The 22000-nt window shown below is 35.9% G+C and overlaps 1 protein-coding gene across 2 annotated transcripts in view; it reads right to left on the minus strand.

The window, feature by feature from the left end:
• The window catches only part of LOC144968834 (uncharacterized), a 50481-nt gene that overhangs the window by 20134 nt on the left and 8347 nt on the right, over positions 1-22000 (minus strand). The window lies entirely within an intron of this gene.

Below are 22000 nucleotides of genomic sequence, written 5' to 3' on the forward strand. Positions count from 1 at the left end.
GCAGCCAAAATGGCCGCCCTCCAGTCAATCACCTCAACTGCGATTGTTGACTTTCAATTCAGGCACTTTGCAAGAACATGGCGCCAGAGAATCGCTGCTTGCCGGATAATTTTGATTACAATCAGTCAAAGATTAAATGTTGACCCGCCATCTAGAGGAAATTAAAGATATTAAAATCAGGGAAATGCTGGTGAGACAAAATCCGAAATGTACACAATTTTGATCAATATTATAATACAACTGTCAGACTCAATTTTCTTATTTATCTTCACCCCCCCCCACCACTCTTCTCCCCTTCCTTTCTTCTTTACATAAGGGGAATTTGCCGTATGGCTAAGTGGATAGAGGATTCCTTGGCATCCTACAAAATCTCGAATTTAGGAAATTTCAACATGTTGATGGCCATATAAATCTACTGAATATTTGAAGTGAATCATTTCTGGCCAAAGTGAAAAAACACTTTGTTTCCTTATGGCAGTATAGACAATTTCTTCATTCTAAAAAAAAAACATGGAACTTTAATTTCATATCATACCATCTTATTTTGCTTCATTTCAACTCTAGATTATCACCATTTGAGGAAGAGAAAATAAGCCATGTAAAACGGGTTCTACCACTACAGCATCGCATCTATCAGCTGACATCATTTTTGTCGCATACTCTGAAAAAACAAAAACGCTTTTTCAATTTCGGCCAGAAAACTCGTCCTTCAGATGTCGATAGATTTAAATTACCCTCCTCTTGTCAAAAACTCACAAACCTGGGAATTTAACAAAGTTTCAAAGTTTCACAGTTTATTCAATCTTAGGCTTCCGCCAATAATTCATACAATTTCATGACAGCATACATGAAAAAAATAGAATACATAATATGGCCAAAATGGAAGTCATGTTCATCGGGCTCTGTTGAAAGTTTTAGAACTTGGCGAGGACTGAAGAGGTAACAGGGGAGGAGGTCGGTAGTAGGAGAATGTGCAGAGGAGGGGTGGGGGTGTGGAGATATTATATCGACCCCGATTGGGTATTGGGTGTTAGGTAATGATTGCATTGACGCTTGTTGATTAGATTGACCTTGAGAAATATTATCATTGTATTTTTTTTCCCTGTTTTAATGCACTAAACGCTTACCAGCTCAAAGAACTAAATAAAAATCATAGTTAAATTGAATGGAAGCTTCAATTCAATTAACGAAGATGGATGATTTGGACGTTTCGGGTTTCCCCCCTTGTCAACAAAACACAATGAATGAAAAACTAAAGACGTATGACATCTCTCATTCGTCTTTAGGCAGTCGGGGCCAGAATTTTCCTCGAGCACACTCACCCCTCCCGCCACTGATCACGCTAAACATTGCTTGACTTTTATGACAAACGAGACACCGTAACGCTGAGCCGCCGAGCTACACAATTTTAGGGATATGGGTCATATAACATAAAACGAAAGCTGTGATTTTATAGAGGGAACGAAATTGACGTCGCTCAGCACTTTCTTATTGTTTTCAGACAGCAATTTTGATGATTAGTTCTCAATAAATTCTTTCAATCAGACAATAAATGTTTAACGTTATACATAGTTTTGTACGTCGGTACGTTATATCCGGCTGGCCGATGTTGTGAGTATTTAGCTAAACGCACAACCTCAGTAGGCGCATAACTATAATATTGTTGGACAAATGAACCTCGAGGAGCTCCGGATTCACGCCAGAAAGGATTGGGATGATAAATATTGATATTGTTACAAAGTGTTCTAGTAGATTCCTATGCTAAGGTAAGAAAAATAGGGGAACTCGTGCCGAGGTAAAAGCAAGCCAAAACCGTTGCCACCTCCACCACAGGTCACATAATAAATAACGAAGTGACTATTCTCATCCCCCTATTCTAGGATGCTAGTCTTCATAATAGTAGTCCACAATTGTTGTATGTTTAATCCAAAGGTTGTAATGCAGTAATTTGTTAAGTTTCTTGTCACAAGTTGCACAATTAAAAAAAAAAATCAATCAAATCCGAATCGCAAAAAGCCGGCGACGTTTTTTTTCGGTAATCCAATCGGCCGGGGGGGGGGGGGGGGGGGGGATGAGAATAAAGGCAGCCAATAAATAAAGATGAAATAATGAGGGAATAAAGAAGAAAAATATTATAATATAGGTAGACATTGTGGCATGATAATAAAATAAAAGAAAGAAAGAAAGAAAGATTGATTGATAAATAGATATTATAATATAGACAGAGATAGATAGATAGATCTCTTCCCCCCCCCCTCTCTCTCTCTCTCTCTCTCTCAATCTTTCTCACGCAGAGAGAGAGAGATAGAGAAAGAGAGAGAGAGAGGGAGATAGAAAGAGAGAGAGAGAGAGAGAGAGGGAGAGAGAGATAGAGAAAGAGAGAGAGAGGGGGGGGAGAGAGAGAGATAGAGAAAGAGAGAGAGAGAGAGAGAGAGAGAGAGAGAGAGAGAAACACTGTGTATGTCAATGAGTCTGTGCTTGTGTATCTCAACATATAATAATTAATTTTGGGAGTGGGAGGGGTGAGGGGAAGTTTGAAATGAGTGACATATTAAAGAGAAAAATAATATGCGATTTTAAAAATAAATAACAAAATTTGTGAATGATTGAACTAATTACAGGATTGATTAAATAGTCTAGATATATTTAGGCCTATACTTAAATGAAAAAAAATGAATGAAAGACTGAGTGCAAAACCGTTTATTTGAATGACATAATTAATCGTATAACTGGATATTACGACAACAGAATGAATGAAGATAATCTTCAGTCAGTATTCGAGATAATGATAAAGAAAATTATATATTATGAATGAATCAATGAATGATCGAATGGATAAATGAATGAATGAATTAATGAACGAATGAATGAATGAATGAACGAATGAATGAATGAACGAATGAATGAATGATTGAATGAATGAATAAATGATCGAATCAATGAATGAATGAATGAAAGAATGAAAAAAACAAACCGATAAATAACATACTGAATGAAGCAATGAATGGATGGGTGAATGAGACATGACAGGAGTGGCCTTTGAATTCTTGGGACTAGATAAACGTTTAAAATTTCCCCTTGATTTTAATCTGCGTATATTATAGCTTGTGTGTGTGTGTGTGTGTGTGTGTGTACGTGTGTGTGTGCAATGCTTAAACACTATTTTTGTGTGATGCTTCACTGATCGGAATAATACTTATTAAAAAGAGAAAGAAAAAAGTAAAAATGTATCCAAATTGTGAATAAAAAAAGTTTGTAACTTTGTTGACTGTGGAAATGGATGGATGGATGGATGGATGGAGAGGTCGATAGATGGGTTGATGTGTGGGTGGGTGGAGGGATGAATGAATTTACAGGTGGAATAATGGATGGACAGGTGGATGGATTGATGGATATATAGATGGACATACAGTGGTAAAAGAATGGATGATTGTGGTGTTGGTAGTGGTGGTGGTGTTGATGATGATGATGATGATGATGATGATGATGATGATGATGATGATGATGATGATGATGGTGGTGGTGGTGGTGGTGGTGGTGGTGGTGGTTATGGTGATTGATGAAGAATAGTTTTGAGCTCGAAACGTTCTTTGCTTTGTATCTTCTTCAATTCTGAAATTGTTACTATTAATTTTAATCGACTATCATTTACAACCCCCAGTGTAGAGAAAAGTTTAAGCATTTCAGAGCTTTTGGTTTGACGTGAATTTCAACAAATGATCTAAACGGTGGTTTTAAACCAACATGTAAAAAGAGCCTGTCGACCAGGTATTTTGTCACAATAATATAGCAAAATCCATCATTCCGTGGTCTTTTCTTCGTACTTACGAGGTACTGGGTTCGATTCTCATAAATCGGTGTGTGTGTGTGTGTGTGTGTGTGTGTGTGTGTGTGTGTGTGTGGCCTTGAGAAGATCACCTCGTCATAGTTCACATTGTGGTGCTGTACTAAATGTGATGCTTGTGTTATTCCAGGCTCCTCTTGGAAAAGACCATAGAGACACATTTCCCCTTGGAGATAAATAATGGGACATTTATTTTATCTTTTTTTAATATTTATTTCTTTTTCCCTGGAATGTGCCCCGATTACAAATTTCCGCATTGGGAAAGAATAGAGGGAATTTTTTAAAATTTTTATTCAGGAATGAATGTTGTTAGTTATGGGATACAAGACAATGATTGCATAACTCTGGCCCCGGTGTTGCTTTCTTACATAAAGCACTTAACAAGCATAATCCCGCTGGACTCAAACGTGAATGAGTACCCGACTGTGGGCAGTTAAGATGAATATTGACATTTCTGTAAAGGGTTTCAGATTTGAGGCCATATCAATCGATATATGTTTGAATTTAAAGTTTAATGACCAATATGAAGAATATGTGTCCTGACAAGGTGTGACAGTGGGAAAAACTATCCAACCTAGTCTCTTTCTCTCCCCCCCCCCCTCTCTCTCTCTCTCTCTCTCTCTCTCTCTCTCTCTCTCTCTCAAACACACACACACACACACATACATACATACATACATACATACACGACGTGCAAACAGACACACAAAACACTCATAAACGTACTTGGTCTGAAAGAGTGAATCTAAATCACAGAAAAAAAATGAATAAGACAATAAGGCAATTATGTATTGTCAAATATTTACATAGAAACCGAATATATTCTGTTACCGTCATTCAGTCGTTATGTTTGATCACAAAATAAACTTACAATTATTTTTTAACGAGTGATATCTATAATCTAAATTTAACCCAAATGCTAAAGATATGAATACTTAAATATGTAGAAGATATCTTCACACAAGTGCATCGAAATTTCTGTACGTTATTTTATAAGGAAAGTTTCAAACAAATTTTAATCAGTTTTTTTTTTCTTCAGAACATGAAAATTCCAATGGAAGCCGTAAGGCGCATTGGTGCAGTATTGGACTCGCGAAATGTCCGAATTAGTCATGACTGTTGTCATCGGCCATTTGTGAGGCTGGTTGAGAAAACCCGGGAAGGTGCGGCAAGCTTCGATTTGAGATGTGAACCAAAATCGAAGATTAAGTGTTTCCCATAGCAACAAATTTTATTCAGAAAAAAAATCATAACTTGGGTTCTAATAGACATAGAAAGAAAATTTAAGGAGGTAAACGATCAGAAAGATATGATCTACACCACTGCACATATAACTCAGTTTATTAAATTTGGGCATCTTTCCAGGTTTTCTCAGCCAGCCACACGTTTGATTTAGACATGCCGACAGTATTCGACTGAGAGAGTACGTGGGGAGGAAAGTATTGGAGTTACAATTAGCGGGATAGAGGAAAAAGGGACGCCCAAAGACTAGATGGTTGGATAAGGTAAAGGACGATATGAAAGAACTGGGCCTGGAGGAAGATGATGCTCTGAACCGAGATGCTTGGAGATGTGGCATTCATTATGGCAACCCTGCAAAATGCGAGATAAGCTGAAAGAAGAAGAAGAAGAAGAAGAAGAAGAAGAAGAAGAAGAAGAAGAAGAAGAAGAAGAAGAAGAAGAAGAAGAAGAAAAAGACGAAGACAGTATTCCCCATGGTGGGTCACTTCATATAAAGTAAATGGCAAATGATCCAAATGTTACTTGTCGTCTCCACACGGTATTATAGAGATGATTTTTTAGGAGAGTGTAGAATATACTGTATTAAACTAACAAATACATTTCAAGGAAGTCTTTCCGATGGACACCCCAAGGAAAGAGGAAGTGAGGCCGCCCCAAGGACACCTGGAGACGTGCCATGGAGATAAACATAAAGCAGAATAGTCTGTGCCTTGATGTGGCCACAATGATAGCAGCAGACAGGGCCAGGTGGAGATTTCTTGCATCGCTAGCAGGCCCGGGGAGGATTGCGTGAGTGAGTGAGTGAGTGAGGGAGTGAGGGAGTTGTAAGCATCCGCATCATTCTGGTATTATACCTATCTGAGGCCATTGACCACAAATTAGAAAAAGAAAAAAATAGAAAGAAAAGAAAAAAAGATGTCAAATCAGCATGCATGCGTCGGAGGTGGGCACGGAACCGTCCATTTCGACAAAGAGAGGAGGGCAAGATTACATTTTTATAACGGCCAGACCAGTGGGAGGTAACTGATATGATAGTTGTGTGTCTAAACAAGATGAAAAAGTAATTGATTATGACATGTTAAACATACGGTGTTGAAGAAACTATTCCGCCCAATTCATTCACTTAGTTACATTTCAGATATAATTAGATGTTGTGTTACGAGAAGAGCTTAGCCAGCTCTCCCACTGTATTTTTTAAAGTTTAATTCATCAAATCAACTTATTACCTTTTAAGAGAAGACTTAAGGCTTTGGTCCAACGTCCTTTCAATTCATTTTATTTGATTTAAAAGGCGGTACCACCATTTTAAAGTCGGTCTGCGATAGAACTGGATGAAATCCGATGTAAAAAAAGGAAGAAAAATAAAAGATCGCAGTGTCTCCACTGGAAGTTGAACCCAAAATCCCCCGATTTAAAGCAAGTGACTTTCGATAACACCAGACTATTATGATAGCATAGGATGAATTCGGCGTTGAAAATTGAATCAACAGTCAAAAATGATATGCACTCGAAATATATTTGAAAATATTTTTATTTGTTTTGTTGATTTAGTAGTTGGCTTTTATCATATTTTTTTTTTTTTTTGCTTTGCTTTGTTTTGTTTTGTTGTTGTCGTCGTCGTCGTTGTTGTTGTTATTGTCGTTGTTTATGTTTGTTTGAAAGAGGATGAGGAAGAGGAGGAGAGTTCCAAATTATCTAAATTGGAGACTTTTAATTTCAGTCTGTTTCTATATGGTTGGCTGTGTCTTCTGAAAATGTCATAATGTGGTGTGTGTGGTGTAATGACTGTGATTTGAAAGCCAGTAAGGGGTGTGTTGTTATGTAATTCAAGGCAACGTGTTTATTTAGGCACTGGGCCAAACATTATAGAATAATAGATATACAGAGTGGGGTAAAAGGACATGATATGGGATATATGTTAACAATAACAAAGAAGCAAGGTGAAAAGAGATATTAGAAGGTACCCAGATAGAGAGTGAAAAAGACGGAGGGAGAGGTAAGAAGAAACAGGAGGGAGGGAGGGAGGAGGAGGAGAAGAAGAAGAAGAAGAAGAAGGGGGGGGAGAGGATTGAGAGTCGGATAGAGAGAAAGAGGGTTGGGCGCGGGGGGGGGGGGGGCTGTTTAATGTTACGAGAGGAAAATAATTGAATATGTATAAGTACCAAAACAAAAAGAAAAAAAATTAAGTAGCAGTGAAATGTTCGGACTGACTTTTGCAAAAGCTTACTATCAAATGGGTACACAGTACTCTATATAAGTCTTGGGTTTGATAAGTTACCGATAATAAAATGGAAATGGTTTCTGGCATGTTTCTGACCAAATATGAAATATGTTTTGTCAGTCAGTGTACCGCAGTGCCAGTAGAGATTAGGATTCGGACAATTAGAATGTTTGTCGTGCTATTCTAAATATCCATGACAGTACCAGAGGAAAAGAGACAATGACAATTCAGTATCTGTACTTTCGTTTTCATTGGCGAACCTGTGTATATATTTTATAACCTTCACCTTTCACTTATTTCTGATTTTGAACAACAATGGGGATATTGATAGATTCATTCCATGTCTGTACTTTCGTTTTAGATTACACCAGTCACGTGTTGTTTTTAACCGGATGTCCAGACCTGCCTACTTGAAAATATAAAAATTCGTAGTTTGACGGGGACAAAAATAGCATTTGCTATAGTTAACTTAAAAAATCAGCAATTTACCCTCACAATAATTATATAACTTCAAAATCCTTAAAATTATGCAATCAAGTATAAACTTTACTTTTGAATAAGTTTTAATGACTTAGATAGAGATGGTCATTAAGTTCTTAAATTGGAATCAAAATTTCGTAATTCAACGAAATTTTCGTAGTACTAGGCAGGCCTGCCGGATGTGCACCTGTGGATTAGAGTTGTATAAATAGTATGCAGATGAAGTCACTCAGGCCTTTGTTATTGTTTCTGCCATCCGCGTTTGTGAGTTGTTCTCACTAAACTGTATTAACCAGACTATAAAAGTTCATGGTTACACAGAGTTTGTGTGTTGGTCCGTTATACTTCCGGATGGCAATGTTGTGAACTCCTTGGCCAAGCGCATTCTATCTATACGAACAGCAGGGTTTCGAATAACAAACATGTCCATAATTTAACAAATTTTAAACAAACAATAATATAATGAAAAGCTTTTCCCTATTCTCAAATTCTAAAGATATAGTAAGACACTAGTAAGAGTCTACAGGAAATGTGAATCATCCTTGAAAACTGAAAATACGGATCGGAATAGACTAGTGATTAACATTTTAAAAAACATAAACTCGGGCACGGTGAGAAGAAAGAAAACCAAAAAAAAAAAGTCTCCAAGATCAAAGGACCATCCGCTGTTAATGATGGGTTTGTTTTGTTTTTGTTTTTTGTTTTTTTTTTGTTTTTTGTTTTTTGTTTTTCATTTCAAGCCTTTTTAAATGACAAGATCTGGACTTTCCTGTTTTCCATGATGAACGTGTTGATTGTTTCACGGGCGTAATACTACAGTATATCTATATTTTATAACCTTCACCTTTTCAGTTATCTGTACTTTTGGCTGTCCAGGTATGAGTCATTCACTCCAACTTTCTACGTAATAATAAATACTCTCTCTCTCTCTCTCTCTCTCTCTCTCTCTCTCTCTCTCTCTCTCTCTCTCTCTCTCTCTCTATCTATCTATCTATCTATCTATCTATCTATCTATCTCTATCTGTCTTACTATCTATCTATCTATCTATCTATCTATCTATCTATCTATCTATCTATCTATCTATCTATCTATCTATCTATCTATCTATCTATCTATCTATCTATCTCTCTATCGATGTATCTCTTTCATCAATTTTCTCTAATCAGGTTGGTTCTAAGATATCATATCTCGTCATGGTAATAGGTAGAACCCAGGGAACTAATTGGAACGCGTCAAGAGTCATTCCGTAAATGGTGAACCCCGGTGATGTGTTTTGAACTATCAACCAGAACGAATGCGCATTTTGAATAATTTGGATATTTACTTCATTTCAATTGCTTTATAAAATCGAAAGCACGGATCTTGTTGTATCTCTGAACTGGGAAAGAAGGTACCCGGGTTCTTTACCAATGTTAGGAGATATTGTGTCGCGCTTAGAAGACTATGGTCCAGGGCCTGTCTAACGGCAGCCATCATGCATCAGTTGGGAGGGCAGCGTCGCCTACTTTGCGAATTCCCAGGTTTGAGAGTTTGTCTTTTTTTTTTACAAGATGAGGGACATTATAATCGATTGATATTTGAACGACGAGATTTTCTGGCAAAATGTCGTATATGTATTTTATTCAAAGTACAGCAGAGTATCAATTCGACAATTCATGCTTTTTCTGTCTTGCACTGCCTGAATAAAATTCCCTTTGTCATTTTGGCTAAAAAACGTTTAGACGTCTATATTCTAATATACTGCAAACTTCAAAAGTGTATCTGGTTTCTTTCGGACTTTTTAATTCGTTGTAAGGAGGGGTCGCCATACTATTTCGAGATATGAAGTAAACATTTTTCTGACCGTTTTCAACACACACCAAAAAAATTTTGTACCGCAATATTTTTCCTCATCGGTCAGTAAATCAAGTGATGTGTGACATCATCGCTGTAGAAAGGCCAACATCAAAGAATACCAGTGTGTTATATATAAAAGTAGACCATAGTAGTAATATTACTACTATGACTCGCTGGCTGTTTCTGTATTACACTCATAAAGAGCATTTTTTTAATATTTTGGCCGAAAAACTAATTCTTAATATCGATCGATTAAGATGACTCCAAACTCATTTCTTTAACTTCAGACTTCTAAAATGTTCTAGAGAAGAAAAAGCGAATAATGCATTATTATTCTTTATATTAATTTTTTAAGTAAGTCTCAGGATTAAGACTATGAGAAGTTGGGGGTCAGTTCAACTGGTCAAGTAAAAGGCTTTTTGGCCGAGTATAACAGAATTAGCCCAAATTAGATAAGGCCTCCAATACTTGCTTGCATCGTTCCCTGCTAGGACGTAATCCTTTCGTATCCCTCTTATATCCCACTATATCCCTCCCTGCATCCTCACGCTGGTCAAACTCTACACTGCCCAGGCAGGCGGAGACGGTGAAGTGACCACCATCCAGTGGTCAGTTAATCCCCGTGGGGTCACGACAAGGCTTAGCTGACCATTTGAAGTCGGGATCCAAACCTATATGTGCATGTTTTACGACTGTTACTTTACAACTTGTCTAGGTTTTAACTCGGCTGTAGATCTAGATGGAGTCGTAAAGTGGTTCTGGGTGTCTTCGCGGGGGTCGGCTATTGATGATGATGCTCTATCGGACTCTTTGGTGGATAGTGGCATGATTACAGCAAGGATATCGGCAACGAAGAGCCGAGAGTTCAAACCTTGTCTTATATCGATGCTACGTAGATGTGCAATCTCGGACATACAACACGACCTAAATTAGCTCCGAAGGTTCGAGCCGTCGATTGGCCAACTCGGTAGGGTGCCCTTATTAAGAAAAGGCATTTTGCACACATATTCCTCGTCCTAATACACTTTCAGATTAGAAGTGTCTTGGATGTCCCCATTTTATAACTTTTCATAATTTGGGTTTTCTCAATCGAACAATATTATTTCATGAAAAAGTTTTCTTACCTCGATGGCAAAAAATTGTTTCACCGGTGTACGGTTGATAAGATTAACATGAATAGTTTTAAACAAACACCAGAAAGCTTACACCCCCAAGAAACGTGGGTGAAAGGACAAATTCTTGCTTGTTGAATCCAACAACATGACTGTACGATGTAGATTGATATTTGGGCTGTCAATATTTGCTTGAAAAATACATGGCTGTAAAATAATTATATTTTTATGCCGGTTTTCATAAATTTAGTTTGACATATATTATTGTAGGCCCGGTGGTGGGGTCAAATGAATGCACATTCCCAAAATGTTTCCATGTTCAATACATTTCACACACAAAATTCATCTCCCTTCCCTCACCCGCATCTTTCCATTTCAAACAGTCCAAGTCACCATTTTGGTGACATTTTTTGACTATCACATTTACATCAATTGTATTCATAACTGCCTATTTTATATGTGCCAGGTACTTATTCCAACAAAAGGGGTTGGTTAATGTGTGAAAATATGCCTTACCCAAGAAGTCACCCTGGGGCTATGATGCTTTGATCAATGCCACCCATCCAGTCACAAACTAAGCTCATATGGCTTGACTTATCACAACATGAGGTATCCTTGAGCCATCTACGCCACAGTTTCTAATCTAAATCGCGCTAGCAAATTGGTGTTTATTCTACACTTCGAGTTAGAAAAAAGACTTGGCCCGTGTGGCCGAACTCATAATGGCAGGCAAAACAATAGGGAATAGTTGCAATTAACACTCAGAGATAAAAAATAATATGTGCATCGATAAAACCTTTGTGATCTTTCCAAAAAAATGTAACTTATCACCTCTCAAATAGCAAATTGCAGCAACAAAGATGATGACGTCAATTTCGTTAAGCTAAAAGAACCAACGCCTTTAAGGGATATTATGATGTAAAGCTTCCGTAAGAAATTTTTATTGGAACTAGGCGCTATTATTATTATTATTATTATTATTATTATTATTATTATTATTATTATTATTATTATTATTATATTATTATATTATTATTATTATTATTATTATATTATTATAATTATTATTATTATTATTATTATTATTATTATTATTATTATTATTATTATTATTATTATTATTATTATATATTATTATTATTATTATTATTATTATTATTATTATTATTCATTATATTATTATTATTATTATTATTATTATTATTATTATTATTATTATTATTATATTATTATTATTATTATTATTATTATTATTTATTATTATTATTATTATAGTTAGTATAGTTAGTATTAGTAGTAGTAGTAGTATAGTAGTAGTATAGTAGTAGTAGTAGTAGTAGTAGTAGTAGTAGTAGTAGTTAGTGGTAGCAGTGTAGTAGTAGTAGTAGTAGTAGTAGTATAGTAGTAGTAGTAGTAGTAGTAGTAGTAGTAGTAGTAGTAGTAGTAGTAGTAGTAGTAGTAGTAGTAGTAGTAGTATAGTAGTAGTAGTAGTGTAGTAGTAGTAGTAGTAGTAGTAGTAGTAGTAGTAGTAGTAGTAGTAGTGGTAGCAGTGTAGTAGTAGTAGTAGTAGTAGTAGTAGTAGTAGTAGTATAGTAGTAGTATAGTAGTATTAGTAGTAGTAGTAGTAGTAGTAATAGTAGTAGTAGTAGTAGTAGTAGTAGTAGTAGTAGTAGTAGTAGTAATAGTAGTAATAATAGTAGTAGTAGTAGTAGTAGTAGTAGTAGTAGTAGTAGTAGTAGTAGTAGTAGTAGTAGTAGTAGTAGTAGTAGTAGAAGAAGTAGTAGTAGTAGTAGTAATAGTAGTAGTAGTAGTAGTAATAGTAGTAGTAGTAGTAGTAGTAGTAGTAGTAGTAGTAGTAGTAGTAGTAGTAGTAGTATGTCGGGATGAATGAAAAAAGGATTCCCTCGGAGCCATAAGGCCCATGGAGCCGGAGTTTATCCCAATTTCTAAAGCATGAAACGAACAATAGCAGTGGCTTGCTACCCTTTGAATAGGACGCTAGTCTATCACAAAGTACGTTCTGCCAAGCCTAACAGACCTAGCTACTCAATCACTGCTAGGTGGACAGATGGGTCAGAAAATAACGCGACATCACCCGGGATCGATGTCGATCCCTTTGCGTGTGAAGCGAGTGCTCTACCAATTGAGATAGCGGGATCGCCGGGATTCATGAGGTGCCCACCCCCAACACAATAGAAGTTTAAAGTCAGAAATACAACATTTTGTTCTTTGTTCTTTTGGAGGGGGGGGGGGTTGTTTTTTTTTTGTTGTTTTGTTTTTGTTTGTTTTGTTTTTTGTGTTTTGTTTGTCGTTTTTTATTTTGGGAAGGGGGGGGGGGGTCTTTTCTTTTTTTTTCTTTCTTTTTTTTTTTTTGCCACTTTGAGAAATCAAATTCAAGCTCCTAAATTAAACATAAAAGCTAACCTAAATCTCATTCTTTGACTATAAATTCCAATTTCAGCATTCGAGTCACCAAGTCATTATACCGTTTGGAGACGGTGGATCACTTTTTAAAAACTTTTTTTTAAAAAAAGACAAGTTCAGGGTACAAAACTTCACGCCTGCGCAATTGCGTTTCGTTAACCCATTCATTGAAAACGTAATTACTTTATGAGTAAGGTGTGAAATTTAACGGGGATGCTTCATCCATCGAGTAAATATTTACGTATACGCCATTATCATATTTCAGATATAACCCCTGACCCCTGACCTATCCTATCCCACTCCTAATGTAAACAATCAACCACGTGGTTCATTCCACATCTCCTTGTTGACGTGAATAGGGAATGCAATTTACATCTAACCCTGATGTAGGCTAGGCACGAAGGCGGTCCGTATTTCTTTCAAAAATAATTTCCTCCATTATACTTATTCTATACACATAGACATATTGAGTTACCAACTCCTAGGACGGCAGCGTGGCTAAGCGGTAGTCTTTTCTTCCGACCAAAAGGTACTGAGTTCGATTACCCGTCTCGTTGTTTGGCCTTGAGCAAATCACTGCGGCTAACGCCTTGGTTATTCCAGTCTTCCCTTGGAATAGACCCTTAAGAAAAAATCCCCTTAGGGATGAATAAAGGGAATTACTTTATTATCTTATTTATTTAATTTTAAAAATCATAGAATAGGATTTTTGGCCCAAACTACAGAACTAAATACTAAATATTTTATGATAAATGAACCTCATCAAAAATGACATTGTGGAAGAATGACAAACTTGATCAAACAAAACAAGAATTGTGACCAACCTCTTCAGAACGGTGTTATGTCTGGGTGATGCAGATGTTAATAATGGATTTTCATGGGGTTTTCTTCGTTTTCAATTTTTATTTTTTGTCTGATTGTTTGTTTGTTTGTTTGTTTTTTTTTGCTTGTTTTTTTTTTTTTTTGTTTTTTTTTTTTTTTTTGTGTGTTTTTTTTTTTTTTTTTTTGTTGATGTAAACGAAAGAAACTGATGGAAACGGACAATCTTCATGAGTTATTCCTAAGTTGGTTTGTGATTATTTTTGGATCGACTCTTTTGAAAACAGAGCTTCGTATGTGGTTTTGTTGTTCAGTGCACGACTATCATAGTCAACGGCATTTAAGTCAAGTCAAATGTATGACTTATGCGCTAAGTCCCCACTATCCCATGGACTAAACCCTATCATTATAAAAGACAAGGACAATCATTTCGTTACACTCTGTGACAATGAACTCACTCATTACCAAATCAGGTGTGTAAAACCAAAACCTTAATCTCTTGGCATTCCGCACACCCCGTGATTATCGCCTTAGGTGGAACATCTTGACCTACTTATTTATTATTAGTGGACACTCACCGACTAAAACAGGGACATAGACACATGAGTCTGCTGGTTGGCCCTGTATCTTAATATTATATAAAGTGGGAGAAGAAAAAAAAACTGCAAAAATTATAACGTTTAAATGCAAAGCAGAAATCAGAAACATTCGAAAATTAGTAAGCAATACGAACAATGTCATAACTTTGTACTTGCCAAGTTTAATTATTATTCCTCTAATGGTTAAGTAACTGTACCGGTAAAACCAAAGTCGCATGAAAACCACAGTATAGAAAGTTTCCAATCTTGCATTTGTGTGACGTTTGTACGAAGGCTTATTGAAAGACGAATAGCCGATCGGTATAGAGTCTGGCGTATTTTTGTTTTCTTCTTGCAATGTTACACAATTTTCAACACAAAACAGATATCACATTTATTTGATTTAATTCTAAGGATAATTGGCAACAATGTGTCCTGACTTGAATCCCACAGCAACGGCCAATGTTATCCAATCTGGTCCCTAACAAGAGTCGTACAACGATTTACACCGAAGTAGAGTTAAAAGAAAAGATTCAAAATGCTTTGGCTTTAATCAATATTTAAGACTTTCGAAAATCATTTGAATCACGGGAGAAAGGGCAAGTCGTAAAACAAAAAGGTAGTACTACATATCTTGATGTGGCAAATAAATTGTGTTTTTATTAAAACAGTTGGATAGTTCAAATTTTTCAACATATTTTCCTGAAACATTGTGTACATGAATGTCATTAAATGGGTTTGATCGTCGTAACATTTCAGACTTGCATCATCATGGTCTGGCGTCTACAGGATTCTAAACTTTTCCTGTTTATTTTCCTCGCGCCCGATAGTTTTATGACCCAAGAAGATATTCAACGGACAGATTTTTGCGTGCACAACTGAAAATCATAAATCAAGATGGTTGTGGATGAAGTCGAGATTAGTTTTTTTTTTTTTTACCTTTCTATCTATCCAGCAATGCATGGGTAGCTTGGTCTGTTTGATCTGGCGGAATAATTACCCAAACGGTAGTTTGTATTCGCTGTTGTCCTTTTCACGCTATAGAAACTCGGATAAATACCGGCTCCATGGGCCTTATGGCTCTGAATTATGAAGGACTACTTTTTTAAACCGATACATACATCGATGAATTATATGTGGTGATGCCTACGTGTATTTATTTGCAGGTCTAATAATCTAAATTGTTATGGGCTAATTGTTGAACTGGACATACCCCCATTAATTCAAGTCCACAATTGTCTCCATTATCAGACCTTTAAAACAATTGTCCATTAGATGACACCCGATTTGTCAAAAATGCTTTAACTTATTTGAAATATTATCTTCTTGGAGGTCTCATGTTTAAGATATTTTTGACAAGTTGATGAAGTCAACCAGAATTTATTGCTATTTCAAGTTTTAAAAATTCCGGCAAAAGTGAAAAAGGATGATTTGTCAATGTGTGGTGGAAAAATAGAAATAGATTATATATTGTATTATATTATAGTGAATGGGAAATCCGCCGTACACTAAAAAAAAATAACATATTTTTAAAAAATTTGGCAAAAAGAAATTGTCCATCAAATAATATCGATCGATAAAATTGACACCCATCTTGTCAAAACCGTTCAAATCTGGAACTCTTGAGAGGGTTTGACAAGATGAGGATCACTTTAATCATTTGATATTTTTCTAGCCAAAATTTTAAAAATTGTTGTTTTAGAGCCCCGAAGAAAATAAAAACATTATAATCCTCTCTTTCAAGAGGAGATAAAACAAAACAGCCTTTATTTATATCTGATTTTACTTTATCAAATTACAAAAAAGAATTTTGTCGGGTGTTAAAATTTTGACGGTCTGCGAGGAGCCATAATAACTGTCAAACTATTTTTGCCTTTTTTATATTGGTTTGTTTGTTTTGGGTTTTAAAACATGTTTTTTCATTATTATTATTTTTTTTTTTTTGGTTTTGTTTTTAGTTGTTGTTTTCTTATGGGGGATGGGGGTGGGGTGGTCGTGTTGTTTTTGTTGGGTTTTATTGTTGGTTTGTGTGTATGTGTGTGTGTGTGTGTGTGTTTTGTTTTTGTTTTTGTTTTAATTTTGTTGTTTTGTCGCGGTTTTTTTTATTACGGTTTTACGTGGGAACTTGAACGTTGTTTGCAGAAGTCAGTGTTGGATCTTATGTCAATTTGTTCATTAAATTTATCCGTTTCATTAACTCTTTGAATATTCATTAATGTATTTCATTTGTAGTTTTAGACATTCATTTATTCATGGCGCCGATTGTCTGTGGCCTTTATCTTATTGGATTGTTTTCTGGTTTTGTTTTCTTGTTTATTAATTCGCCTTTTTGGTTTGTTTGTTTGTTTGTTTGTTTGTTTGTTCGATTGATTGTTTTGTTTTGTTTTTATGGAGGGGGGGGGTGTCTCGTTATCTTCCCTTTTTGTCGTTGTTGTTTTGTTGTGCTCTGCTGGACATGATTTAGGGGCTAGATCGGTAACATAACTATTCCCTTTATTGTGAGTGGATTCCAAATCAGTATGAAGAGACGTGTATACAAGTTGCACGCTGAATCGATCTATCCTGAAACGTCCTCAAGCATCTCCTCGTAACTTAGCCACGACCATTTTAAACTGTTTCCATAGACCTGCTAGTTACTCCGTATATCATATACCGGTATGTTGATTAAACCCATGCTGTCAATCTAAATTAGAGTTCGATACTGGGTACTGTCGATAGGGCCAGACGTAACGTTTGATGTACGTCTGTCTAGGGCATCGGGCGACCAGAGCAGACAGACTGTGCGAATGATATTCACGTCTGCTTCCATGAAATGTCTGTCTTCCATTCGTGACAGAGGAACTGATAACATTGAGTGACCCCAGTGAAGTGCTTCAGCGTTTCTAGGAGGGGAACGTCATTCTCATTCTGGGTACGAGTGTTATGGATATAAGGTTTTCGAACGTGGGAGTAAGACATTTGAAGCTAGATAGACGGATAGATAAATAGATAGATAGGTAGATAGATAGATAGATAGATAGATAGATAGATAGATAGATAGATAGATAGATAGATGGATAGGCAGATAGATAGATAGATAGATAGATAGATAGATAGATAGATAGATAGATAGATAGATAGATAGATAGATAGATAGATAGATAGATAGATAGATAGATGGATAGATAGTTAGGTAGAGAGATGGAAGATAGATAGATAGAGATATAGATTGATAGATAGATTGATTGATTGATTGATCGACAGATAACAGATAGATAGATAAATAGATAGATAGATAGATAGATAGATAGATAGATAGATAGATAGATAGATAGATAGATAGATAGATAGATAGATAGATTAGTAGGTAGATAAATAGATATAGATAGATAGATAGATAGATAGATAGATAGATAGATAGATAGATAGGTAGATAAATAGATAGATAGATAGAGAGATATATATGAAAGTAGATAGATAGATCGATAAACTGAGTCATTGATTATCTGATTAATTAATTAATTCATGTGGATTGCGTTGATTGCGGTTAATTGAGAGAGAGAGAAATAGAGAGATAGAAGCGTAGATAGATAGATAGATAGATAGATAGATAGATAGATAGATAGATAGATAGGTAGGTAGATAGATAGAGTGGGAGAGAGGGAGCGAGCGAGAGAGAGGGGGGGGGGGAGAAAGAGATAGTGAGAGAAAGAGATGAAAAAAAAAGTTTCTGCCTGTTGGTGGGAGGGAAAGGAAGAGGGACTGAGGCCATGGTAGTTTTTATCAATAACAGATTCACATGACTAGATAATATTATCACGGACCATACACAATAATTGTCAAAAGGCTTTCAAATTGGATTTTCACCGTCTTTCCCAAAGGCAATTTCAACACGACAGTAATATGTATTATATTACCTGACGTTAGGTGTAAATGCTTTCAGAAGACAAATAAATAACGGCTCATAAACTACCCACATGGAGACATAATGAATTGGGGGGGATCAGGGGAAAATAGAGAGAGACAGAGAGACAGAATGACAGACAAATAGACGGACAAGGCATAAACTCGCTGTCTCGCTGCTAATCTTTCTGCACTAGTTCACCAGAGATCTACTTTCAGAACGTTGCATAAACAAACCGATTTATTTACGAGATTGCATGCAAGACCTGAAAGCAAACGGATCATCTCGATTTATCAACACAAGTAAGCTATTCGCCGATTACGATGGCGGCTGTCGAGTCCACAAAGCCCCAATACCACGAATTGCACACTGTCAAACAGCATGTTTCATTCATGATTCGATTAGAATATGTACAAATAAGTGCACATCGGTCCATACCCTTCGACACGTAATTTAAGCGTTATTTTTTTCATGGTCGCGTAACATTAGATCTAGTAATATAAATAATATAAAGAAATGTGCTCTTGTTTTGATCATTCCTTGTGTTTTGCACAGGCCCTTAATGAGTACTTTTTATCCAATGTACCCTATATCAATTTCAAAATCTTATAAGCGTCTCTAATCCTCTGCATGCAACAAAAATGTTTTCGGCACAATCGTCTTAGCCGAGAAAATAGGCCCTACAGATTCTTGATATTGGTCATCGTCTTTATCTTGAAATTTGTGACTGTGTACTTTGTTACATTGTAATTTCGTGCATCAATGTATCAAAACATTACATTGGGTTGGGATTCTATTGAAGGTAGCACTTAAATTACCGCCGTTGTAGCGTGGTGGACAAACTTGGACAAACTTGTAAACAATCAAATGAAGAGTGTTGCCATTTGATATGAAAACAGAGTATCGAAGCAAATATATCACAACAACAAAAAATGTCAATCGTGAGCACCAATATTTATGAACTCCTGACGATGGGGCAGAGGTCGAAAGATAGTTCTATGTATACGTCAAAATCTATCGGTCAGCATATTATATTCATTTCTGTGGTACATCATCAACCGTTCAACATCTCATATTCATTTCTGTGGTACATCATCAACCGTTCAACATCTCATATTCATTTCTGTGGTACATCATCAACGTTCAACATCTCATATTCATTTCTGTGGTACTCATCAACCGTTCAACATCTCATATTCATTTGTGTAGTACATCATCAACCGTTCAACATCTCATATTCATTTCTGTGGTAACATCAACCGTTCAACATCTCATATTCATTTCTGTGGTACATCATCAACCGTTCAACATCTCATATTCATTTCTGTGGTACATCATCAACCGTTCAACATCTCATATTCATTTCTGTGGTACATCATCAACCGTTCAACATCTCATATTCATTTCTGTGGTACATCATCAACCGTTCAACATCTCATATTCATTTCTGTGGTACATCATCAACCGTTCAACATCTCATATTCATTTCTGTGGTACATCATCAACCGTTCAACATCTCATATTCATTTCTGTGGTACATCATCAACCGTTCAACATCTCATATTCATTTCTGTGGTACATCATCAACCGTTCAACATCTCATATTCATTTGTGTAGTACATCATCAATCGTTCTGTATAAATTACGTAACAAGTCATCAAACGGTGAGATACTTTTTATCGGACCCCTTTATTCTAATAGAAACAAAGAGAAAAGAATGTGTCATTCATTATATTATCATTTTATAAGGCAAAATGAACATTGGTGTCCAAATTAATTATAAGATAAGATTAATTTTATTTTCACATTATCCGTTAGCAAATACAATGTGTTAAATACATAATATGCTTTATTTACCGAAAGCGATTTAAAGATTTTAAATGCAAAACATGGTTGTTATTCGACTACAGTATATTTCCTAATTAAGACAATTTAATTCTTCATATATGGCTGGCAAGCAAATAATCAACACTCCATCCCCATCCGGTCTCCAAAAGCTCATCAAACAATATATCTTTTTTACCAAACCTTCTTCTTCTTCTTCTTCTTCTTCTTCTTCTTCTTCTTGATTCTTTTTCTCCTCCTCCTCCTCCTCCTCCTCCTCCTCCTCCTCCTCCTCCTCCTGCTCCTCCTCCTCCTCCTTCCCCTCCTCCTCCCCCTCCTCCTCCTCCTTCTTCTTATTTTTCAGATTCTGACAAAACACACAACATCTACATGATTTAAATATATGCATGAAATGAATTTCCAAATTGGGCAATTTTAATCTAGATACATCAATTTGAGTTGTATGTTTGCATTGAACACATCCGGAGGAAACCGCTCGCTGCTCCTCGACATTAACAAAAAAAAAATTGGCGGTATTCCTGACACATTGTATAAATCAGCTTTGTACAAAATAAAGATTTGCTGTTTGCCCTGTACACAAGACGTATTACAAGGTTGTAAATGTTTTGTATGCCTCGTTCTGTGTAATCCACAAACATTTTACCAGCCAAGTATAGACATGCAAATTCCATTTTCGCACGGAACTGCCAAGCTAAAGGACACGTGATGCATAAATTACAGAACAATGCAGCAATATCAATAATCTGACACTTAAAGGTCCAGCTTCTTGAATGGCAAGAAAATTATAAGCCAAAAAAAATATTTAAAAAATAGAAGGGTCTGTCGTCCTTTGACAAAACGCTTTTCTCAATTTTGGCCAGAAGTCTTTCGTCTTATATCATATCGTGAGTTTGATTAAGATGGAACACCCACTTGTCATAGAATCTTAGACCTGAGACCTATAAGAAATATCGGGCTTAAGACGCTTTGATACATTCTTGAATATCTTACTTGATCGATAAATTTAAAGTTTTCTGATCAAAATGAAAAGAAAATATTTTGAAATAGTATGTGAAAGAAGGAGGGCAGACGATTTTTTTACGATGTCACGTAAATTGACAAATAGAGATTTACAATTATACTGCCTTTACTCTGGAATAAGAGTATTTCAAATTTTGGACGGAAAACTCGTCCTTCAAATATCGATTGACTAAAATGACCATCATCTTGGCTTCTTCTTCTTCTCATTCTTCTTCTTCTTCTTCTTCTTCTTCTTCTTCTTCTTCTTCTTCTTCTTCTTCTTCTTCTTCTTCTTCTTTCTTCTTCTTTCTTCTTTCTTCTTCTTCTCTTTCTTCTTCTTCTTCTTCTTCTTCTTCTCTTCTTTCTTCTTTCTTCTTCTTCTTCTTTCTTCTTCTTCTTCTTTCTTCTTCTTCTTCTTCTTCTTCTTCTTTCTTTCTTCTTCTTCTTCTTTCTTCTTCTTCTTCTTCTTCTTCTTCTTCTTTCTTCTTTTCTTCTTCTTCTTCTTCTTCTTCTTCTTTTCTTCTTCTTCTTCTTCTTCTTCTTCTTTCTTCTTTTCTTCTTCTTCTTCTTCTTCTTCTTTTCTTCTTCTTCTTCTTCTTCTTTTTTCTTCTTCTTCTTCTTCTTCTTCTTCTTCTTCTTCTTCTTTCTTCTTCTTTCTTCTTCTTCTTCTTCTTCTTCTTTTCTTCTTCTTCTTCTTCTTCTTCTTCTTCTTCTTC

Source organism: Berghia stephanieae, chromosome 1, assembly GCF_034508935.2.
Source record: "Berghia stephanieae isolate SIO BIC M18660-M18661 chromosome 1, UCSD_Bste_1.3, whole genome shotgun sequence".
Lineage (NCBI taxonomy): Eukaryota > Metazoa > Mollusca > Gastropoda > Nudibranchia > Aeolidiidae > Berghia > Berghia stephanieae.